Here is a 25833-nt window from a genome sequence, read left to right as displayed (position 1 = left end):
CAGTGGTAGAATTCTTGCCTGCCACGCGGGAGGCCCAGGTTCGATTCCCGGCCAATGCAGTCCTGAGTTTCTGCTGATTGGCAGTGCATTTTGTGAAAGTGAGGACAGCCATTTGCGCTGTGGTGGTGCAAGTTGACAGTGTTCCACATACAATGGTACAGGAAAAGAAAAAAAACATCCACCCAATGTGGGGCTCGAACCCACGACCCTGAGATTAAGAGTCTCATGCTTTACCAACTGAGTTAGCAATGCTTGGTAACCGAGGAGTTGTGGTGATGGCAAGGCAAGGCATCCTGACTCTCTTGCTTTGTTTTGTACACTAAAGTACATGAGTAAGTCTAAAATTAAGCATCTGTGGATCATTGGTGGTTCAGTGGTAGAAATCTAGCCGGCCACGTGGGAGGCCGGGTTCAATTCCCGGTCAATACATTCCTGAGTTTTTGCTGATAGGGCAGTGCATTTTGTGAAAGTGAGGACAGCCATTTGCGCTGTGGTGATGCAAGTATACACTGTTCCACATACAATGGTACAGGAAGAGAAAAAAACAACTGCCCAACATGGAGCTCAAATACATGACCCTAAGATTAATAGTCTTATGCTCTAGCGACTGTGCTAGTCGGGCTTGGTTACGTAGGCTTGGAGGTGATGGCAAGGCAAGGCATCCTGACACTCCTGCTTTGTTTTATACACTAAAGTACATGAGTAAGTGTAAAATTAGGCATCTGTGGAGCATTGGTGGTTCAGTGGTAGAATTCTCGCCTGCCACGCGTGAGGCCCGGAATCGATTCCCGGCAAATGCAGTCCTGAGTTTTTGCTGATATGGCAGTGTATTTTGTGAAAGTGAGGACAGCCATTTGCGCTGTGGTGGTGCAAGTATACAGTGTTCCACATACAATGGTACAGGAATAGAAAAAACATCCGCCCAACGTGGGGCTCGAACCCACGACCCTGAGATTAAGAGGCTCATGCTCTACCGACTGAGCTAGCCAGGCTTGGTTGAGAATGTATGGAGGTGATGGCAAGGCAAAGCATCCTAACACTCCTGCTTTGTTTCATACACTAAAGTACACGAGTAAGTGTAAAATTAAGTATCTGTGGAGCATTGGTGGTTCAGTGGTAGAATTCGCGCCTGCCACGCGGGAGGCCAGGGTTCGATTCCCGGCCAATGCAGTGCTGAGTTTTTGCTGATATGGCAGTGCATTTTGTGAAAGTGAGGACAGCCATTTGCGCTGTGGTGGTGCAAGTTGACAGTGTTCCACATACAATGGTACAGGAAAAGAAAAAAAACATCCGCCCAATGTGGGTCTCGAACCCACGACCCTGAGATTAAGAGTCTCATGCTTTACCGACTGAGTTAGCAATGCTTGGTAACCGAGGAGTTGTGGTGATGGTAAGGCAAGGCATCCTGACTATCCTGCTTTGTTTTGTACACTAAAGTACATGAGTAAGTCTAAAATTAAGCATCTGTGGATCATTGGTGGTTCAGTGGTAGAAATCTAGCCGGCCACGTGGGAGGCAGGGTTCAATTCCCGGTCAATACATTCCTGAGTTTTTGCTGATAGGGCAGTGCATTTTGTGAAAGTGAGGACAGCCATTTGCGCTGTGGTGATGCAAGTATACACTGTTCCACATACAATGGTACAGGAAGAGAAAAAAACAACTGCCCAACATGGAGCTCAAATACATGACCCTAAGATTAATAGTCTTATGCTCTAGCGACTGTGCTAGTCGGGCTTGGTTACGTAGGCTTGGATGTGATGGCAAGGCAAGGCATCCTGACACTCCTGCTTTGTTTTATACACTAAAGTACATGAGTAAGTGTAAAATTAAGCATCTGTGGAGCATTGGTGGTTCAGTGGTAGAATTCTCGCCTGCCACGCGTGAGGCCCGGAATCGATTCCCGGCCAATGCAGTCCTGAGTTTTTGCTGATATGGCAGTGTATTTTGTGAAAGTGAGGACAGCCATTTGCGCTGTGGTGGTGCAAGTATACAGTGTTCCACATACAATGGTATAGGAAAAGAAAAAACATCCGCCCAATGTGGGGCTTGAACCCACGACCCTGAGATTAAGAGTCTCATGCTCTACCGACTGAGCTAGCCAGGCTTGGTTGAGAATGTATGGAGGTGATGGCAAGGCAAGGCATCCTGACACTCCTGCTCTGTTTCATACACTAAAGTACACGAGTAAGTGTAAAACTAAGTATCTGTGGAGCATTGGTGGTTCAGTGGTAGAATTCTCGCCTGCCACGCGGGAGACCCGGGTTCGATTCCCGGCCAATGCAGTCCTGAGTTTTTGCTGATATGGCAGTGCATTTTGTGAAAGTGAGGACAGCCATTTGCGCTGTGGTGGTGCAAGTTGACAGTGTTCCACATACAATGGTACAGGAAAAGAAAAAAAACATCCGCCCAATGTGGGGCTCGAACCCACGACCCTGAGATTAAGAGTCTCATGTTTTACCGACTGAGTTAGCAATGCTTGGTAACCGAGGAGTTGTGGTGATGGCAAGGCAAGGCACTTTGACTCTCCTGCTTTGTTTTGTACACTAAAGTACATGAGTAAGTCTAAAATTAAGCATCTGTGGATCATTGGTGGTTCAGTGGTAGAAATCTAGCCGGCCACGTGGGAGGCCGGGTTCAATTCCCGGTCAATACATTCCTGAGTTTTTGCTGATAGGGCAGTGCATTTTGTGAAAGTGAGGACAGCCATTTGCGCTGTGGTGGTGCAAGTTGACAGTGTTCCACATACAATGGTACAGGAAAAGAAAAAAAACATCCGCCCAATGTGGGGCTCGAACCCACGACCCTGAGATTAAGAGTCTCATGCTTTACCGACTGAGTTAGCAATGCTTGGTAACCGAGGAGTTGTGGTGATGGCAAGGCAAGGCATCCTGACTCTCCTGCTTTGTTTTGTACACTAAAGTACATGAGTAAGTCTAAAATTAAGCATCTGTGGATCATTGGTGGTTCAGTGGTAGAAATCTAGCCGGCCACGTGGGAGGCCGGGTTCAATTCCCGGTCAATACATTCCTGAGTTTTTGCTGATAGGGCAGTGCATTTTGTGAAAGTGAGGACAGCCATTTGCGCTGTGGTGATGCAAGTATACACTGTTCCACATACAATGGTACAGGAAGAGAAAAAAACAACTGCCCAACATGGAGCTCAAATACATGACCCTAAGATTAATAGTCTTATGCTCTAGCGACTGTGCTAGTCGGGCTTGGTTACGTAGGCTTGGATGTGATGGCAAGGCAAGGCATCCTGACACTCCTGCTTTGTTTTATACACTAAAGTACATGAGTAAGTGTAAAATTAGGCATCTGTGGAGCATTGGTGGTTCAGTGGTAGAATTCTCGCCTGCCACGCGTGAGGCCCGGAATCGATTCCCAGCCAATGCAGTCCTTAGTTTTTGCTGATATGGCAGTGTATTTTGTGAAAGTGAGGACAGCCATTTGCGCTGTGGTGGTGCAAGTATACAGTGTTCCACATACAATGGTACAGGAAAAGAAAAAACATCCGCCCAACGTGGGGCTCGAACCCACGACCCTGAGATTAAAAGTCTCATGCTCTACCGACTGAGCTAGCCAGGCTTGGTTGAGAATGTTTGGAGGTGATGGCAAGGCATCCTGACACTCCTGCTTTGTTTCATACACTAAAGTACACGAGTAAGTGTAAAATTAAGTATCTGTGGAGCATTGGTGGTTCAGTGGTAGAATTCTTGCCTGCCACGCGGGAGGCCCAGGTTCGATTCCCGGCCAATGCAGTCCTGAGTTTTTGCTGATTGGCAGTGCATTTTGTGAAAGTGAGGACAGCCATTTGCGCTGTGGTGGTGCAAGTTGACAGTGTTCCACATACAATGGTACAGGAAAAGAAAAAAAACATCCACCCAATGTGGGGCTCGAACCCACGACCCTGAGATTAAGAGTCTCATGCTTTACCAACTGAGTTAGCAATGCTTGGTAACCGAGGAGTTGTGGTGATGGCAAGGCAAGGCATCCTGACTCTCTTGCTTTGTTTTGTACACTAAAGTACATGAGTAAGTCTAAAATTAAGCATCTGTGGATCATTGGTGGTTCAGTGGTAGAAATCTAGCCGGCCACGTGGGAGGCCGGGTTCAATTCCCGGTCAATACATTCCTGAGTTTTTGCTGATAGGGCAGTGCATTTTGTGAAAGTGAGGACAGCCATTTGCGCTGTGGTGATGCAAGTATACACTGTTCCACATACAATGGTACAGGAAGAGAAAAAAACAACTGCCCAACATGGAGCTCAAATACATGACCCTAAGATTAATAGTCTTATGCTCTAGCGACTGTGCTAGTCGGGCTTGGTTACGTAGGCTTGGATGTGATGGCAAGGCAAGGCATCCTGACACTCCTGCTTTGTTTTATACACTAAAGTACATGAGTAAGTGTAAAATTAGGCATCTGAGGAGCATTGGTGGTTCAGTGGTAGAATTCTCGCCTGCCACGCGTGAGGCCCGGAATCGATTCCCGGCCAATGCAGTCCTGAGTTTTTGCTGATATGGCAGTGTATTTTGTGAAAGTGAGGACAGCCATTTGCGCTGTGGTGGTGCAAGTATACAGTGTTCCACATACAATGGTACAGGAAAAGAAAAAACATCCGCCCAACGTGGGGCTCGAACCCACGACCCTGAGATTAAAAGTCTCATGCTCTACCGACTGAGCTAGCCAGGTTTGGGTGTGAATGTATGGAGGTGATGGCAAGGCAAGGCATCCTCACACTCCTGCTTTGTTTCATACACTAAAGTACACGAGTAAGTGTAAAATTAAGTATCTGTGGAGCATTGGTGGTTCAGTGGTAGAATTCTCGCCTGCCACGCGGGAGGCCCGGGTTCGATTCCCGGCTAATGCAGTCCTGAGTTTTTGCTGATATGGCAGTGCATTTTGTGAAAGTGAGGACAGCCATTTGGGCTGTGGTGGTGCAAGTTGACAGTGTTCCACATACAATGGTACAGGAAAAGAAAAAAAACATCCGCCCAATGTGGGGCTCGAACCCACGACCCTGAGATTAAGAGTCTCATGCTTTACCGACTGAGTTAGCAATGCTTGGTAACCGAGGAGTTGTGGTGATGGCAAGGCAAGGCATCCTGACTCTCCTGCTTTGTTTTGTACACTAAAGTACATGAGTAAGTCTAAAATTAAGCATCTGTGGATCATTGGTGGTTCAGTGGTAGAAATCTAGCCGGCCACGTGGGAGGCCGGGTTCAATTCCCGGTCAATACATTCCTGAGTTTTTGCTGATAGGGCAGTGCATTTTGTGAAAGTGAGGACAGCCATTTGCGCTGTGGTGATGCAAGTATACACTGTTCCACATACAATGGTACAGGAAGAGAAAAAAACAACTGCCCAACATGGAGCTCAAATACATGACCCTAAGATTAATAGTCTTATGCTCTAGCGACTGTGCTAGTCGGGCTTGGTTACGTAGGCTTGGATGTGATGGCAAGGCAAGGCATCCTGACACTCCTGCTTTGTTTTATACACTAAAGTACATGAGTAAGTGTAAAATTAAGCATCTGTGGAGCATTGGTGGTTCAGTGGTAGAATTCTCGCCTGCCACGCGTGAGGCCCGGAATCGATTCCCGGCCAATGCAGTCCTGAGTTTTTGCTGATATGGCAGTGTATTTTGTGAAAGTGAGGACAGCCATTTGCGCTGTGGTGGTGCAAGTATACAGTGTTCCACATACAATGGTATAGGAAAAGAAAAAACATCCGCCCAATGTGGGGCTTGAACCCACGACCCTGAGATTAAGAGTCTCATGCTCTACCGACTGAGCTAGCCAGGCTTGGTTGAGAATGTATGGAGGTGATGGCAAGGCAAGGCATCCTGACACTCCTGCTCTGTTTCATACACTAAAGTACACGAGTAAGTGTAAAACTAAGTATCTGTGGAGCATTGGTGGTTCAGTGGTAGAATTCTCGCCTGCCACGCGGGAGACCCGGGTTCGATTCCCGGCCAATGCAGTCCTGAGTTTTTGCTGATATGGCAGTGCATTTTGTGAAAGTGAGGACAGCCATTTGCGCTGTGGTGGTGCAAGTTGACAGTGTTCCACATACAATGGTACAGGAAAAGAAAAAAAACATCCGCCCAATGTGGGGCTCGAACCCACGACCCTGAGATTAAGAGTCTCATGTTTTACCGACTGAGTTAGCAATGCTTGGTAACCGAGGAGTTGTGGTGATGGCAAGGCAAGGCACCCTGACTCTCCTGCTTTGTTTTGTACACTAAAGTACATGAGTAAGTCTAAAATTAAGCATCTGTGGATCATTGGTGGTTCAGTGGTAGAAATCTAGCCGGCCACGTGGGAGGCCGGGTTCAATTCCCGGTCAATACATTCCTGAGTTTTTGCTGATAGGGCAGTGCATTTTGTGAAAGTGAGGACAGCCATTTGCGCTGTGGTGATGCAAGTATACACTGTTCCACATACAATGGTACAGGAAGAGAAAAAAACAACTGCCCAACATGGAGCTCAAATACATGACCCTAAGATTAATAGTCTTATGCTCTAGCGACTGTGCTAGTCGGGCTTGGTTACGTAGGCTTGGATGTGATGGCAAGGCAAGGCATCCTGACACTCCTGCTTTGTTTTATACACTAAAGTACATGAGTAAGTGTAAAATTAGGCATCTGTGGAGCATTGGTGGTTCAGTGGTAGAATTCTCGCCTGCCACGCGTGAGGCCCGGAATCGATTCCCAGCCAATGCAGTCCTTAGTTTTTGCTGATATGGCAGTGTATTTTGTGAAAGTGAGGACAGCCATTTGCGCTGTGGTGGTGCAAGTATACAGTGTTCCACATACAATGGTACAGGAAAAGAAAAAACATCCGCCCAACGTGGGGCTCGAACCCACGACCCTGAGATTAAAAGTCTCATGCTCTACCGACTGAGCTAGCCAGGCTTGGTTGAGAATGTTTGGAGGTGATGGCAAGGCATCCTGACACTCCTGCTTTGTTTCATACACTAAAGTACACGAGTAAGTGTAAAATTAAGTATCTGTGGAGCATTGGTGGTTCAGTGGTAGAATTCTTGCCTGCCACGCGGGAGGCCCAGGTTCGATTCCCGGCCAATGCAGTCCTGAGTTTTTGCTGATTGGCAGTGCATTTTGTGAAAGTGAGGACAGCCATTTGCGCTGTGGTGGTGCAAGTTGACAGTGTTCCACATACAATGGTACAGGAAAAGAAAAAAAACATCCACCCAATGTGGGGCTCGAACCCACGACCCTGAGATTAAGAGTCTCATGCTTTACCAACTGAGTTAGCAATGCTTGGTAACCGAGGAGTTGTGGTGATGGCAAGGCAAGGCATCCTGACTCTCTTGCTTTGTTTTGTACACTAAAGTACATGAGTAAGTCTAAAATTAAGCATCTGTGGATCATTGGTGGTTCAGTGGTAGAAATCTAGCCGGCCACGTGGGAGGCCGGGTTCAATTCCCGGTCAATACATTCCTGAGTTTTTGCTGATAGGGCAGTGCATTTTGTGAAAGTGAGGACAGCCATTTGCGCTGTGGTGATGCAAGTATACACTGTTCCACATACAATGGTACAGGAAGAGAAAAAAACAACTGCCCAACATGGAGCTCAAATACATGACCCTAAGATTAATAGTCTTATGCTCTAGCGACTGTGCTAGTCGGGCTTGGTTACGTAGGCTTGGAGGTGATGGCAAGGCAAGGCATCCTGACACTCCTGCTTTGTTTTATACACTAAAGTACATGAGTAAGTGTAAAATTAGGCATCTGTGGAGCATTGGTGGTTCAGTGGTAGAATTCTCGCCTGCCACGCGTGAGGCCCGGAATCGATTCCCGGCAAATGCAGTCCTGAGTTTTTGCTGATATGGCAGTGTATTTTGTGAAAGTGAGGACAGCCATTTGCGCTGTGGTGGTGCAAGTATACAGTGTTCCACATACAATGGTACAGGAATAGAAAAAACATCCGCCCAACGTGGGGCTCGAACCCACGACCCTGAGATTAAGAGGCTCATGCTCTACCGACTGAGCTAGCCAGGCTTGGTTGAGAATGTATGGAGGTGATGGCAAGGCAAAGCATCCTAACACTCCTGCTTTGTTTCATACACTAAAGTACACGAGTAAGTGTAAAATTAAGTATCTGTGGAGCATTGGTGGTTCAGTGGTAGAATTCGCGCCTGCCACGCGGGAGGCCAGGGTTCGATTCCCGGCCAATGCAGTGCTGAGTTTTTGCTGATATGGCAGTGCATTTTGTGAAAGTGAGGACAGCCATTTGCGCTGTGGTGGTGCAAGTTGACAGTGTTCCACATACAATGGTACAGGAAAAGAAAAAAAACATCCGCCCAATGTGGGTCTCGAACCCACGACCCTGAGATTAAGAGTCTCATGCTTTACCGACTGAGTTAGCAATGCTTGGTAACCGAGGAGTTGTGGTGATGGTAAGGCAAGGCATCCTGACTATCCTGCTTTGTTTTGTACACTAAAGTACATGAGTAAGTCTAAAATTAAGCATCTGTGGATCATTGGTGGTTCAGTGGTAGAAATCTAGCCGGCCACGTGGGAGGCAGGGTTCAATTCCCGGTCAATACATTCCTGAGTTTTTGCTGATAGGGCAGTGCATTTTGTGAAAGTGAGGACAGCCATTTGCGCTGTGGTGATGCAAGTATACACTGTTCCACATACAATGGTACAGGAAGAGAAAAAAACAACTGCCCAACATGGAGCTCAAATACATGACCCTAAGATTAATAGTCTTATGCTCTAGCGACTGTGCTAGTCGGGCTTGTTTACGTAGGCTTGGATGTGATGGCAAGGCAAGGCATCCTGACACTCCTGCTTTGTTTTATACACTAAAGTACATGAGTAAGTGTAAAATTAGGCATCTGTGGAGCATTGGTGGTTCAGTGGTAGAATTCTCGCCTGCCACGCGTGAGGCCCGGAATCGATTCCCAGCCAAAGCAGTCCTGAGTTTTTGCTGATATGGCAGTGTATTTTGTGAAAGTGAGGACAGCCATTTGCGCTGTGGTGGTGCATGTATACCAGGGCTGGCCAAACCAGTCCTCGAGATCTACCAACAGTTCACATTTTCCAGACCACCTAGCTGGTGCACAGGTGCAGTCATTACTAATTAGGATGTGCTGCATTCATTCCTAACTGACAATTCTACAGATCTCCAGGAGGCCTGGAAAACATGTACTGTTGGTAGATCTCGAGGACCGGTTTGGCCAGCCCTGATGTATACAGTGTTCCACATACAATGGTACAGGAAAAGAAAAAACATCCGCCCAACGTGGGGATCGAACCCACGACCCTGAGAATAAAAGTCTCATGCTCTACCGACTGAGCTAGCCAGGCTTGGTTGAGAATGTATGGAGGTGATGGCAAGGCAAGGCATCCTGACACTCCTGCTTTGTTTCATACACTAAAGTACACGAGTAAGTATAAAGTTAAGTATCTGTGGAGCATTGGTGGTTCAGTGGTAGAATTCTCGCTTGCCACGCGGGAGGCCGGGTTCAATTCCCAGTCAATACATTCCTGAGTTTTTGCTGATAGGGCAGTGCATTTTGTGAAAGTGAGGACAGCCATTTGCGCTGTGGTGATGCAAGTATACACTGTTCCACATACAATGGTACAGGAAGAGAAAAAAACAACTGCCCAACATGGAGCTCAAATACATGACCCTAAGATTAATAGTCTTATGCTCTAGCGACTGTGCTAGTCGGGCTTGGTTACGTAGGCTTGGAGGTGATGGCAAGGCAAGGCATCCTGACACTCCTGCTTTGTTTTATACACTAAAGTACATGAGTAAGTGTAAAATTAAGCATCTGTGGAGCATTGGTGGTTCAGTGGTAGAATTCTCGCCTGCCACGCGTGAGGCCCGGAATCGATTCCCGGCCAATGCAGTCCTGAGTGTTTGCTGATATGGCAGTGCATTTTGTGAAAGTGAGGACAGCCATTTGCGCTGTTGTGGTGCAAGTATACAGTGTTCCACATACAATGGTACAGGAAAAGAAAAAAAACATCCGCCCAATGTGGGGCTCGAACCCACGACCCTGAGATTAAGAGTCTCATGCTTTACCGACTGAGTTAGCAATGCTTGGTAACCGAGGAGTTGTGGTGATAGCAAGGCAAGGCATCCTGACTCTCCTGCTTTGTTTTGTACACTAAAGTACATGAGTAAGTCTAAAATTAAGCATCTGTGGATCATTGGTGGTTCAGTGGTAGAAATCTAGCCGGCCACGTGGGAGGCCGGGTTCAATTCCCGGTCAATACATTCCTGAGTTTTTGCTGATAGGGCAGTGCATTTTGTGAAAGTGAGGACAGCCATTTGCGCTGTGGTGATGCAAGTATACACTGTTCCACATACAATGGTACAGGAAGAGAAAAAAACAACTGCCCAACATGGAGCTCAAATACATGACCCTAAGATTAATAGTCTTATGCTCTAGCGACTGTGCTAGTCGGGCTTGTTTACGTAGGCTTGGATGTGATGGCAAGGCAAGGCATCCTGACACTCCTGCTTTGTTTTATACACTAAAGTACATGAGTAAGTGTAAAATTAGGCATCTGTGGAGCATTGGTGGTTCAGTGGTAGAATTCTCGCCTGCCACGCGTGAGGCCCGGAATCGATTCCCAGCCAAAGCAGTCCTGAGTTTTTGCTGATATGGCAGTGTATTTTGTGAAAGTGAGGACAGCCATTTGCGCTGTGGTGGTGCATGTATACCAGGGCTGGCCAAACCAGTCCTCGAGATCTACCAACAGTTCACATTTTCCAGACCACCTAGCTGGTGCACAGGTGCAGTCATTACTAATTAGGATGTGCTGCATTCATTCCTAACTGACAATTCTACAGATCTCCAGGAGGCCTGGAAAACATGTACTGTTGGTAGATCTCGAGGACCGGTTTGGCCAGCCCTGATGTATACAGTGTTCCACATACAATGGTACAGGAAAAGAAAAAACATCCGCCCAACGTGGGGATCGAACCCACGACCCTGAGAATAAAAGTCTCATGCTCTACCGACTGAGCTAGCCAGGCTTGGTTGAGAATGTATGGAGGTGATGGCAAGGCAAGGCATCCTGACACTCCTGCTTTGTTTCATACACTAAAGTACACGAGTAAGTATAAAGTTAAGTATCTGTGGAGCATTGGTGGTTCAGTGGTAGAATTCTCGCTTGCCACGCGGGAGGCCGGGTTCAATTCCCGGTCAATACATTCCTGAGTTTTTGCTGATAGGGCAGTGCATTTTGTGAAAGTGAGGACAGCCATTTGCGCTGTGGTGATGCAAGTATACACTGTTCCACATACAATGGTACAGGAAGAGAAAAAAACAACTGCCCAACATGGAGCTCAAATACATGACCCTAAGATTAATAGTCTTATGCTCTAGCGACTGTGCTAGTCGGGCTTGGTTACGTAGGCTTGGAGGTGATGGCAAGGCAAGGCATCCTGACACTCCTGCTTTGTTTTATACACTAAAGTACATGAGTAAGTGTAAAATTAAGCATCTGTGGAGCATTGGTGGTTCAGTGGTAGAATTCTCGCCTGCCATGCGTGAGGCCCGGAATCGATTCCCGGCCAATGCAGTCCTGAGTGTTTGCTGATATGGCAGTGCATTTTGTGAAAGTGAGGACAGCCATTTGCGCTGTTGTGGTGCAAGTATACAGTGTTCCACATACAATGGTACAGGAAAAGAAAAAAAACATCCGCCCAATGTGGGGCTCGAACCCACGACCCTGAGATTAAGAGTCTCATGCTTTACCGACTGAGTTAGCAATGCTTGGTAACCGAGGAGTTGTGGTGATGGCAAGGCAAGGCATCCTGACTCTCCTGCTTTGTTTTGTACACTAAAGTACATGAGTAAGTCTAAAATTAAGCATCTGTGGATCATTGGTGGTTCAGTGGTAGAAATCTAGCCGGCCACGTGGGAGGCCGGGTTCAATTCCCGGTCAATACATTCCTGAGTTTTTGCTGATAGGGCAGTGCATTTTGTGAAAGTGAGGACAGCCATTTGCGCTGTGGTGATGCAAGTATACACTGTTCCACATACAATGGTACAGGAAAAGAAAAAACATCCGCCCAACGTGGGGCTCGAACCCACGACCCTGAGATAAAGAGTCTCATGCTCTACCGACTGAGCTAGCCAGGCTTGGTTGAGAATGTATGGAGGTGATGGCAAGGCAAGGCATCCTGACACTCCTGCTTTGTTTCATACACTAAAGTACACGAGTAAGTGTAAAATTAAGTATCTGTGGAGCAATGGTGGTTCAGTGGTAGAATTCTCGCCTGCCACGCGTGAGGCCTGGAATCGATTCCCGGCCAATGCAGTCCTGAGTTTTTGCTGATATGGCAGTGCATTTTGTGAAAGTGAGGACAGCCATTTGCGCTGTTGTGGTGCAAGTATACAGTGTTCCACATACAATGGTACAGGAAAAGAAAAAACATCCGCCCAACGTGGGGCTCGAACCCACGACCCTGAGATAAAGAGTCTCATGCTCTACCGACTGAGCTAGCCAGGCTTGGTTGAGAATGTATGGAGGTGATGGCAAGGCAAGGCATCCTGACACTCCTGCTTTGTTTCATACACTAAAGTACACGAGTAAGTGTAAAATTAAGTATCTGTGGAGCAATGGTGGTTCAGTGGTAGAATTCTCGCCTGCCATGCGGGAGGACCGGGTTCGATTCCCGGCCAATGCAGTCCTGAGTTTTTGCTGATATGGCAGTGTATTTTGTGAAAGTGAGGACAGCCATTTGCGCTGTGGTGGTGCAAGTATACAGTGTTCCACATACAATGGTACAGGAAAAGAAAAAACATCCGCCCAAACTGGGGCTCTAACCCACGACCCTGAGATTAAGAGTCTCATGCTCTACTGACTGAGCTAGCCAGGGTTGGTTGAGAATGTATGGAGGTGATGGCAAGACAAGGCATCCTGACACTCCTGCTTTGTTTCCTACACTAAAGTACACGAGTAAGTGTAAAATTAAGTATCTGTGGAGCATTGGTGGTTCAGTGGTAGAATTCTCGCCTGCTACGCGGGAGGCCCAGGTTAGATTCCCGGCCAATGCAGTCCTGAGTTTTTGCTGATATGGCAGTGCATTTTGTGAAAGTGAGGACAGCCATTTGCGCTGTGGTGGTGCAAATTGACAGTGTTCCACATACAATGGTACAGGAAAAGAAATAAAACATCCGCCCAATGTGGGGCTCGAACCCACGACCCTGAGATTAAGAGTCTCATGCTTTACCGACTGAGTTAGCAATGCTTGGTAACCGAGAAGTTGTGGTGATTACAAGGCAAGGCATCCTGACTTTCCTGCTTTGTTTTGTACACTAAAGTACATGAGTAAGTCTAAAATTAAGCATCTGTGGATCATTGGTGTTTCAGTGGTAGAAATCTAGCCGGCCACGTGGGAGGCCGGGTTCAATTCCCGGTCAATACATTACTGAGTTTTTGCTGATAGGGCAGTGCATTTTGTGAAAGTGAGGACAGCCATTTGCGCTGTGGTGATGCAAGTATACACTGTTTCACATACAATGGTACAGGAAGAGAAAAAAACAACTGCCCAACATGGAGCTCAAATACATGACCCTAAGATTAATAGTCTTATGCTCTAGCGACTGTACTAGTCGGGCTTGGTTACGTAGGCTTGGAGGTGATGGCAAGGCAAGGCATCCTGACACTCCTGCTTTGTTTTATACACTAAAGTACATGAGTAAGTGTAAATTTAGGCATCTGTGGAGCTTTGGTGGTTCAGTGGTAGAATTTTCGCCTGCCACGCGTGAGGCCCGGAATCGATTCCCGGCCAATGCAGTCCTGAGTTTTTGCTGATATGGCAGTGTATTTTGTGAAAGTGAGGACAGCCATTTGCGCTGTGGTGGTGCAAGTATACAGTGTTCCACATACAATGGTACAGGAAAAGAAAAAACATCCGCCCAACGTGGGGATCGAACCCACAACCCTGAGAATAAAAGTGTCATGCTCTACCGACTAAGCTAGCCAGGCTTGGTTGAGAATGTATGGAGGTGATGGCAAGGCAAGGCATCCTGACACTCCTGCTTTGTTTCATACACTAAAGTACACGAGTAAGTGTAAAGTTAAGTATCTGTGGAGCATTGGTGGTTCAGTGGTAGAATTCTCACCTGCCACGCGGGAGGCCCGGGTTCGATTCCCGGCCAATGCAGTCCTGAGGTTTTGCTGATATGGCAGTGCATTTTGTGAAAGTGAGGACAGTCATTTGCGCTGTGGTGGTGCAGTTGACAGTGTTCCACATACAATGGTACAGGAAAAGAAAAAACATCCGCCCAAAGTGGGGCTCTAACCAACGACCCTGAGATTAAGAGTCTCATGCTCTACTGACTGAGCTAGCCAGGCTTGGTTGAGAATGTATGGAGGTGATGGCAAGGCAAGGCATCCTGACACTCCTGCTTTGTTTCATACACTAAAGTACACGAGTAAGTGTAAAATTAAGTATCTGTGGAGCATTGGTGGTTCAGTGGTAGAATTCTCGCCTGCTACGCGGGAGGCCCAGGTTAGATTCCCGGCCAATGCAGTCCTGAGTTTTTGCTGATATGGCAGTGCATTTTGTGAAAGTGAGGACAGCCATTTGCGCTGTGGTGGTGCAAGTTGACAGTGTTCCACATACAATGGTACAGGAAAAGAAAAAAAACATCCGCCCAATGTGGGGCTCGAACCCACGACCCTGAGATTAAGAGTCTCATGCTTTACCGACTGAGTTAGCAATGCTTGGTAACCGAGGAGTTGTGGTGATTACAAGGCAAGGCATCCTGACTTTCCTGCTTTGTTTTGTACATTAAAGTACATGAGTAAGTCTAAAATTAAGCATCTGTGGATCATTGGTGTTTCAGTGGTAGAAATCTAGCCGGCCACGTGGGAGGCCGGGTTCAATTCCCGGTCAATACATTCCTGAGTTTTTGCTGATAGGGCAGTGCATTTTGTGAAAGTGAGGACAGCCATTTGCGCTGTGGTGATGCAAGTATACACTGTTCCACATACAATGGTACAGGAAGAGAAAAAAACAACTGCCCAACATGGAGCTCAAATACATGACCCTAAGATTAATAGTCTTATGCTCTAGCGACTGTGCTAGTCGGGCTTGGTTACGTAGGCTTGGAGGTGATGGCAAGGCAAGGCATCCTGACACTCCTGCTTTGTTTTATACACTAAAGTACATGAGTAAGTGTAAAATTAGGCATCTGTGGAGCATTGGTGGTTCAGTGGTAGAATTTTCGCCTGCCACGCGTGAGGCCCGGAATCGATTCCCGGCCAATGCAGTCCTGAGTTTTTGCTGATATGGCAGTGTATTTTGTGAAAGTGAGGACAGCCATTTGCGCTGTGGTGGTGCAAGTATACAGTGTTCCACATACAATGGTACAGGAAAAGAAAAAACATCCGCCCAAACTGGGGCTCTAACCCACGACCCTGAGATTAAGAGTCTCATGCTCTACTGACTGAGCTAGCCAGGGTTTGTTGAGAATGTATGGAGGTGATGGCAAGACAAGGCATCCTGACACTCCTGCTTTGTTTCCTACACTAAAGTACACGAGTAAGTGTAAAATTAAGTATCGGTGGAGCATTGGTGGTTCAGTGGTAGAATTCTCGCCTGCTACGCGGGAGGCCCAGGTTAGATTCCCGGCCAATGCAGTCCTGAGTTTTTGCTGATATGGCAGTGCATTTTGTGAAAGTGAGGACAGCCATTTGCGCTGTGGTGGTGCAAATTGACAGTGTTCCACATACAATGGTACAGGAAAAGAAATAAAACATCCGCCCAATGTGGGGCTCGAACCCACGACCCTGAGATTAAGAGTCTCATGCTTTACCGACTGAGTTAGCAATGCTTGGTAACCGAGAAGTTGTGGTGATTACAAGGCAAGGCATCCTGACTTTCCTGCTTTGTTTTGTACACTAAAGTACATGAGTAAGTCTAAAATTAAGCATCTGTGGATCATTGGTGTTTCAGTGGTAGAAATCTAGCCGGCCACGTGGGAGGCCGGGTTCAATTCCCGGTCAATACATTACTGAGTTTTTGCTGATAGGGCAGTGCATTTTGTGAAAGTGAGGACAGCCATTTGCGCTGTGGTGATGCAAGTATACACTGTTTCACATACAATGGTACAGGAAGAGAAAAAAACAACTGCCCAACATGGAGCTCAAATACATGACCCTAAGATTAATAGTCTTATGCTCTAGCGACTGTACTAGTCGGGCTTGGTTACGTAGGCTTGGAGGTGATGGCAAGGCAAGGCATCCTGACACTCCTGCTTTGTTTTATACACTAAAGTACATGAGTAAGTGTAAATTTAGGCATCTGTGGAGCATTGGTGGTTCAGTGGTAGAATTTTCGCCTGCCACGTGTGAGGCCCGGAATCGATTCCCGGCCAATGCAGTCCTGAGTTTTTGCTGATATGGCAGTGTATTTTGTGAAAGTGAGGACAGCCATTTGCGCTGTGGTGGTGCAAGTATACAGTGTTCCACATACAATGGTACAGGAAAAGAAAAAACATCCGCCCAACGTGGGGCTCAAACCCACGACCCTGAGATTAAAAGTCTCATGCTCTACCGACTGAGCTAGCCAAGCTTGGTTGAGAATGTATGGAGGTGATGGCAAGGCAAGGCAAGGCATCCTGACACTCCTGATTTGTTTCATACACTAAAGTACACGAGTAAGTGTAAAATTAAGTATCTGTGGAGCATTGGTGGTTCAGTGGTAGAATTCTCGCCTGCCACGCGGGAGGCCTGGGTTCGATTCCCGGCCAATGCAGTCCTGAGTTTTTGCTGATATGGCAGTGCATTTTGTGAAAGTGAGGACAGCCATTTGCGCTGTGGTGGTGCAAGTTGACAGTGTTCCACATACAATGGTACAGGAAAAGAAAAAAAACATCCGCCCAATGTGGGGCTCGAACCCACGACCCTGAGATTAAGAGTCTCATGCTTTACCGACTGAGTTAGCAATGCTTGGTAACCGAGGAGTTGTGGTGATTACAAGGCAAGGCATCCTGACTTTCCTGCTTTGTTTTGTACATTAAAGTACATGAGTAAGTCTAAAATTAAGCATCTGTGGATCATTGGTGGTTCAGTGGTAGAAATCTAGCCGGCCACGTGGGAGGCCGGGTTCAATTCCCGGTCAATACATTCCTGAGTTTTTGCTGATAGGGCAGTGCATTTTGTGAAAGTGAGGACAGCCATTTGCGCTGTGGTGATGCAAGTATACACTGTTCCACATACAATGGTACAGGAAGAGAAAAAAACAACTGCCCAACATGGAGCTCAAATACATGACCCTAAGATTAATAGTCTTATGCTCTAGCGACTGTGCTAGTCGGGCTTGGTTACGTAGGCTTGGATGTGATGGCAAGGCAAGGCATCCTGACACTCCTGCTTTGTTTTATACACTAAAGTACATGAGTAAGTGTAAAATTAGGCATCTGTGGAGCATTGGTGGTTCAGTGGTAGAATTCTCGCCTGCCACGCGTGAGGCCCGGAATCGATTCCCAGCCAATGTAGTCCTGAGTTTTTGCTGATATGGCAGTGTATTTTGTGAAAGTGAGGACAGCCATTTGCGCTGTGGTGGTGCATGTATACCAGGGCTGGCCAAACCAGTCCTCAAGATCTACCAACAGTTCACATTTTCCAGACCACCTAGCTGGTGCACAGGTGCAGTCATTACTAATTAGGATGTGATGCATTCATTCCTAACTGACAATTCTACAGATCTCCAGGAGGCCTGGAAAACATGTACTGTTGGTAGATCTCGAGGACCGGTTTGGCCAGCCCTGATGTATACAGTGTTCCACATACAATGGTACAGGAAAAGAAAAAACATCCGCCCAACGTGGGGATCGAACCCACAACCCTGAGAATAAAAGTGTCATGCTCTACCGACTAAGCTAGCCAGGCTTGGTTGAGAATGTATGGAGGTGATGGCAAGGCAAGGCATCCTGACACTCCTGCTTTGTTTCATACACTAAAGTACACGAGTAAGTGTAAAGTTAAGTATCTGTGGAGCATTGGTGGTTCAGTGGTAGAATTCTCACCTGCCATGCGGGAGGCCCGGGTTCGATTCCCGGCCAATGCAGTCCTGAGGTTTTGCTGATATGGCAGTGCATTTTGTGAAAGTGAGGACAGTCATTTGCGCTGTGGTGGTGCAAGTTGACAGTGTTCCACATACAATGGTACAGGAAAAGAAAAAAAACATCCGCCCAATGTGGGGCTCGAACCCACGACCCTGAGATTAAGAGTCTCATGCTTTACCGACTGAGTTAGCAATGCTTGGTAACCGAGGAGTTGTGGTGATGGCAAGGCAAGGCATCCTGACTCTCCTGCTTTGTTTTGTACACTAAAGTACATGAGTAAGTCTAAAATTAAGCATCTGTGGATCATTGGTGTTTCAGTGGTAGAAATCTAGCCGGCCACGTGGGAGGCCGGGTTCAATTCCCGGTCAATACATTCCTGAGTTTTTGCTGATAGGGCAGTGCATTTTGTGAAAGTGAGGACAGCCATTTGCGCTGTGGTGATGCAAGTATACACTGTTCCACATACAATGGTACAGGAAGAGAAAAAAACAACTGCCCAACATGGCGCTCAAATACATGACCCTAAGATTAATAGTCTTATGCTCTAGCGACTGTGCTAGTCGGGCTTGGTTACGTAGGCTTGGAGGTGATGGCAAGGCAAGGCATCCTGACACTCCTGCTTTGTTTTATACACTAAAGTACATGAGTAAGTGTAAAATTAGGCATCTGTGGAGCATTGGTGGTTCAGTGGTAGAATTTTCGCCTGCCACGCGTGAGGCCCGGAATCGATTCCCGGCCAATGCAGTCCTGAGTTTTTGCTGATATGGCAGTGTATTTTGTGAAAGTGAGGACAGCCATTTGCGCTGTGGTGGTGCAAGTATACAGTGTTCCACATACAATGGTACAGGAAAAGAAAAAACATCCGCCCAACGTGGGGCTCAAACCCACGACCCTGAGATTAAAAGTCTCATGCTCTACCGACTGAGCTAGCCAAGCTTGGATGAGAATGTATGGAGGTGATGGCAAGGCAAGGCATTCTGACACTCCTGATTTGTTTCATACACTAAAGTACACGAGTAAGTGTAAAATTAAGTATCTGTGGAGCAAAGGTGGTTCAGTGGTAGAATTCTTGCCTGCCATGCGGGAGGCCCGGGTTCGATTCCCGGCCAATGCAGTCCTGAGTTTTTGCTGATATGGCAGTGTATTTTGTGAAAGTGAGGACAGCCATTTGCGCTGTGGTGGTGCAAGTATACAGTGTTCCACATACAATGGTACAGGAAAAGAAAAAACATCCGCCCAAAGTGGGGCTCTAACCAACGACCCTGAGATTAAGAGTCTCATGCTCTACTGACTGAGCTAGCCAGGCTTGGTTGAGAATGCATGGAGGTGATGGCAAGGCAAGGCATCCTGACACTCCTGCTTTGTTTCCTACACTAAAGTACACGAGTAAGTGTAAAATTAAGTATCTGTGGAGCATTGGTGGTTCAGTGGTAGAATTCTCGCCTGCTACGCGGGAGGCCCAGGTTAGATTCCCGGCCAATGCAGTCCTGAGTTTTTGCTGATATGGCAGTGCATTTTGTGAAAGTGAGGACAGCCATTTGCGCTGTGGTGGTGCAAGTTGACAGTGTTCCACATACAATGGTACAGGAAAAGAAAAAAAACATCCGCCCAATGTGGGGCTCGAACCCACGACCCTGAGATTAAGATTATCATGCTTTACCGACTGAGTTAGCAATGCTTGGTAACCGAGGAGTTGTGGTGATTACAAGGCAAGGCATCCTGACTTTCCTGCTTTGTTTTGTACATTAAAGTACATGAGTAAGTCTAAAATTAAGCATCTGTGGATCATTGGTGTTTCAGTGGTAGAAATCTAGCCGGCCACGTGGGAGGCCGGGTTCAATTCCCGGTCAATACATTACTGAGTTTTTGCTGATAGGGCAGTGCATTTTGTGAAAGTGAGGACAGCCATTTGCGCTGTGGTGATGCAAGTATACACTGTTTCACATACAATGGTACAGGAAGAGAAAAAAACAACTGCCCAACATGGAGCTCAAATACATGACCCTTAGATTAATAGTCTTATGCTCTAGCGACTGTGCTAGTCGGGCTTGGTTACGTAGGCTTGGAGGTGATGGCAAGGCAAGGCATCCTGACACTCCTGCTTTGTTTTATACACTAAAGTACATGAGTAAGTGTAAAATTAGGCATCTGTGGAGCATTGGTGGTTCAGTGGTAGAATTTTCGCCTGCCACGCGTGAGGCCCGGAATCGATTCCCGGCCAATGCAGTCCTGAGTTTTTGCTGATATGGCAGTGTATTTTGTGAAAGTGAGGACAGCCATTTGCGCTGTGGTGGTGCAAGTATACAGTGTTCCACATACAATGGTACAGGAAAAGAAAAAACATCAGCCCAACGTGGGGCTCAAACACACGACCCTGAGATTAAAAGTCTCATGCTCTACCGACTGAGCTAGCCAAGCTTGGTTGAGAATGTATGGAGGTGATGGCAAGGCAAGGCATCCTGACACTCCTGCTTTGTTTCATACACTAAAGTACACGAGTAAGTGTAAAATTAACTATCTGTGGAGCATTGGTGGTTCAGTGGTAGAATTCTCGCCTGCCACGCGGGAGGCCCGGGTTCGATTCCCGGCCAATGCAGTTCTGAGTTTTTGCTGATATGGCAGTGCATTTTGTGAAAGTGAGGACAGCCATTTGCGCTGTGGTGGTGCAATTTGACAGTGTTCCACATACAATGGTACAGGAAAAGAAAAAAAACATCCGCCCAATGTGGGGCTCGAACCCACGACCCTGAGATTAAGAGTCTCATGCTTTACCGACTGAGTTAGCAATGCTTGGTAACCGAGGAGTTGTGGTGATTACAAGGCAAGGCATCCTGACTTTCCTGCTTTGTTTTGTACACTAAAGTACATGAGTAAGTCTAAAATTAAGCATCTGTGGATCATTGGTGTTTCAGTGGTAGAAATCTAGCCGGCCACGTGGGAGGCCGGGTTCAATTCCCGGTCAATACATTCCTGAGTTTTTGCTGATAGGGCAGTGCATTTTGTGAAAGTGAGGACAGCCATTTGCGCTGTGGTGATGCAAGTATACACTGTTCCACATACAATGGTACAGGAAGAGAAAAAAACAACTGCCCAACATGGAGCTCAAATACATGACCCTAAGATTAATAGTCTTATGCTCTAGCGACTGTGCTAGTCGGGCTTGGTTACGTAGGCTTGGAGGTGATGGCAAGGCAAGGCATCCTGACACTCCTGCTTTGTTTTATACACTAAAGTACATGAGTAAGTGTAAAACTAGGCATCTGTGGAGCATTGGTGGTTCAGTGGTAGAATTCTCGCCTGCCACGCGTGAGGCCCGGAATCGATTCCCGGCCAATGCAGTCCTGAGTTTTTGCTGATATGGCAGTGTATTTTGTGAAAGTGAGGACAGCCATTTGCGCTGTTGTGGTGCAAGTATACAGTGTTCCACATACAATGGTACAGGAAAAGAAAAAACATCTGCCCAACGTGGGGCTCGAACCCACGACCATGAGATTGAAAGTCTTATGCTCTACCAACTGAGCTAGCCAGGCTTGGTTGAGAATGTATGGAGGTGATGGCAAGGCAAGGCATCCTGACACTCCTGCTTTGTTTCATACACTAAAGTACACGAGTAAGTGTAAAGTTAAGTATTTGTGGAGCATTGGTGGTTCAGTGGTAGAATTCTCGCCTGCCACGCGGGAGGCCCGGGTTCGATTCCCGACCAATGCAGTCCTGAATTTTTGCTGATATGGCAGTGCATTTTGTGAAAGTGAGGACAGCCATTTGCGCTGTGGTGGTGCAAGTTGACAGTGTTCCACATACAATGGTACAGGAAAAGAAAAAAAACATCCACCCAATGTGGGGCTCGAACCCACGACCCTGAGATTAAGAGTCTCATGCTTTACCGACTGAGTTAGCAATGCTTGGTAACCGAGGAGTTGTGGTGATTACAAGGCAAGGCATCCTGACTTTCCTGCTTTGTTTTGTACATTAAAGTACATGAGTAAGTCTAAAATTAAGCATCTGTGGATCATTGGTGTTTCAGTGGTAGAAATCTAGCCGGCCACGTGGGAGGCCGGGTTCAATTCCCGGTCATTACATTACTGAGTTTTTGCTGATAGGGCAGTGCATTTTGTGAAAGTGAGGACAGCCATTTGCGCTGTGGTGATGCAAGTATACACTGTTCCACATACAATGGTACAGGAAGAGAAAAAAACAACTGCCCAACATGGAGCTCAAATACATGACCCTTAGATTAATAGTCTTATGCTCTAGCGACTGTGCTAGTCGGGCTTGGTTACGTAGGCTTGGAGGTGATGGCAAGGCAAGGCATCCTGACACTCCTGCTTTGTTTTATACACTAAAGTACATGAGTAAGTGTAAAATTAGGCATCTGTGGAGCATTGGTGGTTCAGTGGTAGAATTTTCGCCTGCCACGCGTGAGGCCCGGAATCGATTCCCGGCCAATGCAGTCCTGAGTTTTTGCTGATATGGCAGTGTATTTTGTGAAAGTGAGGACAGCCATTTGCGCTGTGGTGGTGCAAGTATACAGTGTTCCACATACAATGGTACAGGAAAAGAAAAAACATCAGCTCAACGTGGGGCTCAAACCCACGACCCTGAGATTAAAAGTCTCATGCTCTACCGACTGAGCTAGCCAAGCTTGGTTGAGAATGTATGGAGGTGATGGCAAGGCAAGGCATCCTGACACTCCTGCTTTGTTTCATACACTAAAGTACACGAGTAAGTGTAAAATTAAGTATCTGTGGAGCATTGGTGGTTCAGTGGTAGAATTCTCGCCTGCCATGTGGGAGGCCCGGGTTCGATTCCCGGCCAATGCAGTTCTGAGTTTTTGCTGATATGGCAGTGCATTTTGTGAAAGTGAGGACAGCCATTTGCGCTGTGGTGGTGCAATTTGACAGTGTTCCACATACAATGGTACAGGAAAAGAAAAAAAACATCCGCCCAATGTGGGGCTCGAACCCACGACCCTGAGATTAAGAGTCTCATGCTTTACCGACTGAGTTAGCAATGCTTGGTAACCGAGGAGTTGTGGTGATTACAAGGCAAGGCATCCTGACTTTCCTGCTTTGCTTTGCTTTGTACACTAAAGTACATGAGTAAGTCTAAAATTAAGCATCTGTGGATCATTGGTGTTTCAGTGGTAGAAATCTAGCCGGCAACGTGGGAGGCAGGGTTCAATTCCCGGTCAATACATTCCTGAGTTTTTGCTGATAGGGCAGTGCATTTTGTGAAAGTGAGGACAGCCATTTGCGCTGTGGTGATGCAAGTATACACTGTTCCACATACAATGGTACAGGAAGAGAAAAAAACAACTGCCCAACATGGAGCTCAAATACATGACCCTAAGATTAATAGTCTTATGCTCTAGCGACTGTGCTAGTCGGGCTTGGTTACGTAGGCTTGGAGGTGATGGCAAGGCAAGGCATCCTGACACTCCTGCTTTGTTTTATACACTAAAGTACATGAGTAAGTGTAAAACTAGGCATCTGTGGAGCATTGGTGGTTCAGTGGCAGAATTCTCGCCTGCCACGCGTGAGGCCCGGAATCGATTCCCGGCCAATGCAGTCCTGAGTATTTGCTGATATGGCAGTGTATTTTGTGAAAGTGAGGACAGCCATTTGCGCTGTTGTGGTGCAAGTATACAGTGTTCCACATACAATGGTACAGGAAAAGAAAAAACATCTGCCCAACGTGGGGCTCGAACCCACGACCATGAGATTGAAAGTCTTATGCTCTACCGACTGAGCTAGCCAGGCTTGGTTGAGAATGTATGGAGGTGATGGCAAGGCAAGGCATCCTGACACTCCTGCTTTGTTTCATACACTAAAGTACACGAGTAAGTGTAAAGTTAAGTATTTGTGGAGCATTGGTGGTTCAGTGGTAGAATTCTCGCCTGCCACGCGGGAGGCCCGGGTTCGATTCCCGACCAATGCAGTCCTGAGTTTTTGCTGATATGGCAGTGCATTTTGTGAAAGTGAGGACAGCCATTTGCGCTGTGGTGGTGCAAGTTGACAGTGTTCCACATACAATGGTACAGGAAAAGAAAAAAAACATCCGCCCAATGTGGGGCTCGAACCGACGACCCTGAGATTAAGAGTCTCATGCTTTACCGACTGAGTTAGCAATGCTTGGTAAACGAGGAATTGTGGTGATGGCAAGGCAAGGCATCCTGACTCTCCTGCTTTGTTTTGTACACTAAAGTACATGAGTAAGTCTAAAATTAAGCATCTGTGGATCATTGGTGGTTCAGTGGTAGAAATCTAGCCGGCCACGTGGGAGGCCGGGTTCAATTCCCGGTCAATACATTCCTGAGTTTTTGCTGATAGGGCAGTGCATTTTGTGAAAGTGAAGACAGCCATTTGCGCTGTGGTGACGCAAGTATACACTGTTCCACATACAATGGTACAGGAAGAGAAAAAAACAACTGCCCAACATGGAGCTCAAATACATGACCCTAAGATTAATAGTCTTATGCTCTAGCGACTGTGCTAGTCGGGCTTGGTTACGTAGGCTTGGAGGTGATGGCAAGGCAAGGCATCCTGACACTCCTGCTTTGTTTTATACACTAAAGTACATGAGTAAGTGTAAAATTAGGCATCTGTGGAGCATTGGTGGTTCAGTGGTAGAATTCTCGCCTGCCACGCGTGAGGCCCGGAATCGATTCCCGGCCAATGCAGTCCTGAGTTTTTGCTGATATGGCAGTGTATTTTGTGAAAGTGAGGACAGCCATTTGCGCTGTGGTGGTGCAAGTATACAGTGTTCCACATACAATGGTACAGGAAAAGAAAAAACAACCGCCCAACGTGTGGCTCGAACCCACGACCCTGAGATTAAAAGTCTCATGCTCTACCGACTGAGCTAGCCAGGATTGGTTGAGAACGTATGGAGGTGATGGCAAGGCAAGGCATCCTGACACTCCTGCTTTGTTTCATACACTAAAGTACACGAGTAAGTGTAAAGTTAAGTATCTTTGGAGCATTGGTGGTTCAGTGGTAGAATTCTCGCCTGCCACGCGGGAGGCCCGGGTTCGATTCCCAGCCAATGCAGTCCTGAGTTTTTGCTGATATGGCAGTGCATTTTGTGAAAGTGAGGACAGCCATTTGCACTGTGGTGGTGCAAGTTGACAGTGTTCCACATACAATGGTACAGGAAAAGAAAAAAAACATCCGCCCAATGTGGGTCTCGAACCCACGACCCTGACATTAAGAGTCTCATGCTTTACCGACTGAGTTAGCAATGCTTGGTAACCGAGGAGTTGTGGTGATGGCAAGGCAAGGCATCCTGACTCTCCTGCTTTGTTTTGTACACTAAAGTACATGAGTAAGTCTAAAATTAAGCATCTGTGGATCATTGGTGGTTCAGTGGTAGAAATCTAGCCGGCCACGTGGGAGGCCGGGTTCAATTCCCGGTCAATACATTCCTGAGTTTTTGCTGATAGGGCAGTGCATTTTGTGAAAGTGAGGACAGGCATTTGCGCTGTGGTGATGCAAGTATACACTGTTCCACATACAATGGTACAGGAAGAGAAAAAAACAACTGCCCAACATGGAGCTCAAATACATGACCCTAAGATTAATAGTCTTATGCTCTAGCGACTGTGCTAGTCGGGCTTGGTTACGTAGGCTTGGAGGTGATGGCAAGGCAAGGCATCCTGACACTCCTGCTTTGTTTTATACACTAAAGTACATGAGTAAGTGTAAAATTAGGCATCTGTGGAGCATTGGTGGTTCAGTGGTAGAATTCTCGCCTGCCACGCGT

At 46.9% G+C, this 25833-nt stretch overlaps 37 non-coding genes across 37 annotated transcripts in view; 21 read left to right on the top strand and 16 right to left on the bottom strand.

Annotated features, from left to right (window-relative positions):
* TRNAG-GCC (transfer RNA glycine (anticodon GCC)) overlaps nt 1-59 on the top strand; it is a 71-nt gene extending 12 nt beyond the window's left edge. The window contains exon 1 of the tRNA in view: nt 1-59. This exon is cut by the window's left edge and continues 12 nt beyond it. This is a non-coding gene — a tRNA (tRNA-Gly).
* An 860-nt stretch (nt 60-919) lies between these two features.
* On the bottom strand, nt 920-992 carry TRNAK-CUU (transfer RNA lysine (anticodon CUU)). Its single transcript has one exon. It is a non-coding gene; the product is annotated as a tRNA-Lys (tRNA).
* Nucleotides 993-1099: 107 nt separating this feature from the next.
* On the top strand, nt 1100-1170 carry TRNAG-GCC (transfer RNA glycine (anticodon GCC)). Its single transcript has one exon. It is a non-coding gene; the product is annotated as a tRNA-Gly (tRNA).
* An 861-nt stretch (nt 1171-2031) lies between these two features.
* Nucleotides 2032-2104, bottom strand: TRNAK-CUU (transfer RNA lysine (anticodon CUU)). Its single transcript has one exon. It is a non-coding gene; the product is annotated as a tRNA-Lys (tRNA).
* A 107-nt stretch (nt 2105-2211) lies between these two features.
* TRNAG-GCC (transfer RNA glycine (anticodon GCC)) lies at nt 2212-2282 on the top strand. Its single transcript has one exon. It is a non-coding gene; the product is annotated as a tRNA-Gly (tRNA).
* Nucleotides 2283-3514: 1232 nt separating this feature from the next.
* On the bottom strand, nt 3515-3587 carry TRNAK-UUU (transfer RNA lysine (anticodon UUU)). Its single transcript has one exon. It is a non-coding gene; the product is annotated as a tRNA-Lys (tRNA).
* Nucleotides 3588-3689: 102 nt separating this feature from the next.
* Nucleotides 3690-3760, top strand: TRNAG-GCC (transfer RNA glycine (anticodon GCC)). The gene has a single exon. It is a non-coding gene; the product is annotated as a tRNA-Gly (tRNA).
* Nucleotides 3761-4620: 860 nt separating this feature from the next.
* On the bottom strand, nt 4621-4693 carry TRNAK-UUU (transfer RNA lysine (anticodon UUU)). The gene has a single exon. It is a non-coding gene; the product is annotated as a tRNA-Lys (tRNA).
* A 107-nt stretch (nt 4694-4800) lies between these two features.
* TRNAG-GCC (transfer RNA glycine (anticodon GCC)) lies at nt 4801-4871 on the top strand. The gene has a single exon. It is a non-coding gene; the product is annotated as a tRNA-Gly (tRNA).
* An 861-nt stretch (nt 4872-5732) lies between these two features.
* Nucleotides 5733-5805, bottom strand: TRNAK-CUU (transfer RNA lysine (anticodon CUU)). Its single transcript has one exon. It is a non-coding gene; the product is annotated as a tRNA-Lys (tRNA).
* Nucleotides 5806-5912: 107 nt separating this feature from the next.
* TRNAG-GCC (transfer RNA glycine (anticodon GCC)) lies at nt 5913-5983 on the top strand. Its single transcript has one exon. It is a non-coding gene; the product is annotated as a tRNA-Gly (tRNA).
* Nucleotides 5984-6844: 861 nt separating this feature from the next.
* Nucleotides 6845-6917, bottom strand: TRNAK-UUU (transfer RNA lysine (anticodon UUU)). The gene has a single exon. It is a non-coding gene; the product is annotated as a tRNA-Lys (tRNA).
* Nucleotides 6918-7019: 102 nt separating this feature from the next.
* TRNAG-GCC (transfer RNA glycine (anticodon GCC)) lies at nt 7020-7090 on the top strand. The gene has a single exon. It is a non-coding gene; the product is annotated as a tRNA-Gly (tRNA).
* Nucleotides 7091-7950: 860 nt separating this feature from the next.
* TRNAK-CUU (transfer RNA lysine (anticodon CUU)) lies at nt 7951-8023 on the bottom strand. Its single transcript has one exon. It is a non-coding gene; the product is annotated as a tRNA-Lys (tRNA).
* Nucleotides 8024-8130: 107 nt separating this feature from the next.
* Nucleotides 8131-8201, top strand: TRNAG-GCC (transfer RNA glycine (anticodon GCC)). The gene has a single exon. It is a non-coding gene; the product is annotated as a tRNA-Gly (tRNA).
* A 1063-nt stretch (nt 8202-9264) lies between these two features.
* Nucleotides 9265-9337, bottom strand: TRNAK-UUU (transfer RNA lysine (anticodon UUU)). The gene has a single exon. It is a non-coding gene; the product is annotated as a tRNA-Lys (tRNA).
* Nucleotides 9338-10948: 1611 nt separating this feature from the next.
* TRNAK-UUU (transfer RNA lysine (anticodon UUU)) lies at nt 10949-11021 on the bottom strand. The gene has a single exon. It is a non-coding gene; the product is annotated as a tRNA-Lys (tRNA).
* Nucleotides 11022-12059: 1038 nt separating this feature from the next.
* TRNAK-CUU (transfer RNA lysine (anticodon CUU)) lies at nt 12060-12132 on the bottom strand. Its single transcript has one exon. It is a non-coding gene; the product is annotated as a tRNA-Lys (tRNA).
* Nucleotides 12133-12429: 297 nt separating this feature from the next.
* TRNAK-CUU (transfer RNA lysine (anticodon CUU)) lies at nt 12430-12502 on the bottom strand. The gene has a single exon. It is a non-coding gene; the product is annotated as a tRNA-Lys (tRNA).
* A 107-nt stretch (nt 12503-12609) lies between these two features.
* Nucleotides 12610-12680, top strand: TRNAG-GCC (transfer RNA glycine (anticodon GCC)). The gene has a single exon. It is a non-coding gene; the product is annotated as a tRNA-Gly (tRNA).
* Nucleotides 12681-12979: 299 nt separating this feature from the next.
* On the top strand, nt 12980-13050 carry TRNAS-GCU (transfer RNA serine (anticodon GCU)). Its single transcript has one exon. It is a non-coding gene; the product is annotated as a tRNA-Ser (tRNA).
* Nucleotides 13051-14091: 1041 nt separating this feature from the next.
* On the top strand, nt 14092-14162 carry TRNAG-GCC (transfer RNA glycine (anticodon GCC)). The gene has a single exon. It is a non-coding gene; the product is annotated as a tRNA-Gly (tRNA).
* Nucleotides 14163-14460: 298 nt separating this feature from the next.
* Nucleotides 14461-14531, top strand: TRNAS-GCU (transfer RNA serine (anticodon GCU)). The gene has a single exon. It is a non-coding gene; the product is annotated as a tRNA-Ser (tRNA).
* A 1041-nt stretch (nt 14532-15572) lies between these two features.
* On the top strand, nt 15573-15643 carry TRNAS-GCU (transfer RNA serine (anticodon GCU)). Its single transcript has one exon. It is a non-coding gene; the product is annotated as a tRNA-Ser (tRNA).
* An 861-nt stretch (nt 15644-16504) lies between these two features.
* Nucleotides 16505-16577, bottom strand: TRNAK-UUU (transfer RNA lysine (anticodon UUU)). Its single transcript has one exon. It is a non-coding gene; the product is annotated as a tRNA-Lys (tRNA).
* Nucleotides 16578-16689: 112 nt separating this feature from the next.
* On the top strand, nt 16690-16760 carry TRNAG-GCC (transfer RNA glycine (anticodon GCC)). The gene has a single exon. It is a non-coding gene; the product is annotated as a tRNA-Gly (tRNA).
* A 1243-nt stretch (nt 16761-18003) lies between these two features.
* On the top strand, nt 18004-18074 carry TRNAG-GCC (transfer RNA glycine (anticodon GCC)). Its single transcript has one exon. It is a non-coding gene; the product is annotated as a tRNA-Gly (tRNA).
* An 861-nt stretch (nt 18075-18935) lies between these two features.
* On the bottom strand, nt 18936-19008 carry TRNAK-UUU (transfer RNA lysine (anticodon UUU)). The gene has a single exon. It is a non-coding gene; the product is annotated as a tRNA-Lys (tRNA).
* Nucleotides 19009-19485: 477 nt separating this feature from the next.
* TRNAS-GCU (transfer RNA serine (anticodon GCU)) lies at nt 19486-19556 on the top strand. The gene has a single exon. It is a non-coding gene; the product is annotated as a tRNA-Ser (tRNA).
* Nucleotides 19557-20597: 1041 nt separating this feature from the next.
* TRNAG-GCC (transfer RNA glycine (anticodon GCC)) lies at nt 20598-20668 on the top strand. Its single transcript has one exon. It is a non-coding gene; the product is annotated as a tRNA-Gly (tRNA).
* An 861-nt stretch (nt 20669-21529) lies between these two features.
* Nucleotides 21530-21602, bottom strand: TRNAE-UUC (transfer RNA glutamic acid (anticodon UUC)). The gene has a single exon. It is a non-coding gene; the product is annotated as a tRNA-Glu (tRNA).
* Nucleotides 21603-21709: 107 nt separating this feature from the next.
* On the top strand, nt 21710-21780 carry TRNAG-GCC (transfer RNA glycine (anticodon GCC)). Its single transcript has one exon. It is a non-coding gene; the product is annotated as a tRNA-Gly (tRNA).
* An 861-nt stretch (nt 21781-22641) lies between these two features.
* Nucleotides 22642-22714, bottom strand: TRNAK-UUU (transfer RNA lysine (anticodon UUU)). Its single transcript has one exon. It is a non-coding gene; the product is annotated as a tRNA-Lys (tRNA).
* Nucleotides 22715-22821: 107 nt separating this feature from the next.
* Nucleotides 22822-22892, top strand: TRNAG-GCC (transfer RNA glycine (anticodon GCC)). Its single transcript has one exon. It is a non-coding gene; the product is annotated as a tRNA-Gly (tRNA).
* An 866-nt stretch (nt 22893-23758) lies between these two features.
* TRNAE-UUC (transfer RNA glutamic acid (anticodon UUC)) lies at nt 23759-23831 on the bottom strand. The gene has a single exon. It is a non-coding gene; the product is annotated as a tRNA-Glu (tRNA).
* Nucleotides 23832-23938: 107 nt separating this feature from the next.
* TRNAG-GCC (transfer RNA glycine (anticodon GCC)) lies at nt 23939-24009 on the top strand. Its single transcript has one exon. It is a non-coding gene; the product is annotated as a tRNA-Gly (tRNA).
* Nucleotides 24010-25050: 1041 nt separating this feature from the next.
* TRNAG-GCC (transfer RNA glycine (anticodon GCC)) lies at nt 25051-25121 on the top strand. Its single transcript has one exon. It is a non-coding gene; the product is annotated as a tRNA-Gly (tRNA).
* Nucleotides 25122-25833: the final 712 nt, after the last annotated feature.

This window comes from Pseudophryne corroboree, chromosome 3 (assembly GCF_028390025.1).
Source record: "Pseudophryne corroboree isolate aPseCor3 chromosome 3, aPseCor3.hap2, whole genome shotgun sequence".
Classification (NCBI taxonomy): Eukaryota; Metazoa; Chordata; class Amphibia; order Anura; family Myobatrachidae; genus Pseudophryne; species Pseudophryne corroboree.
The sequence above is the reverse complement of the archived record's forward strand: the minus strand, read 5'-3'. Positions and strand labels throughout refer to the sequence as shown.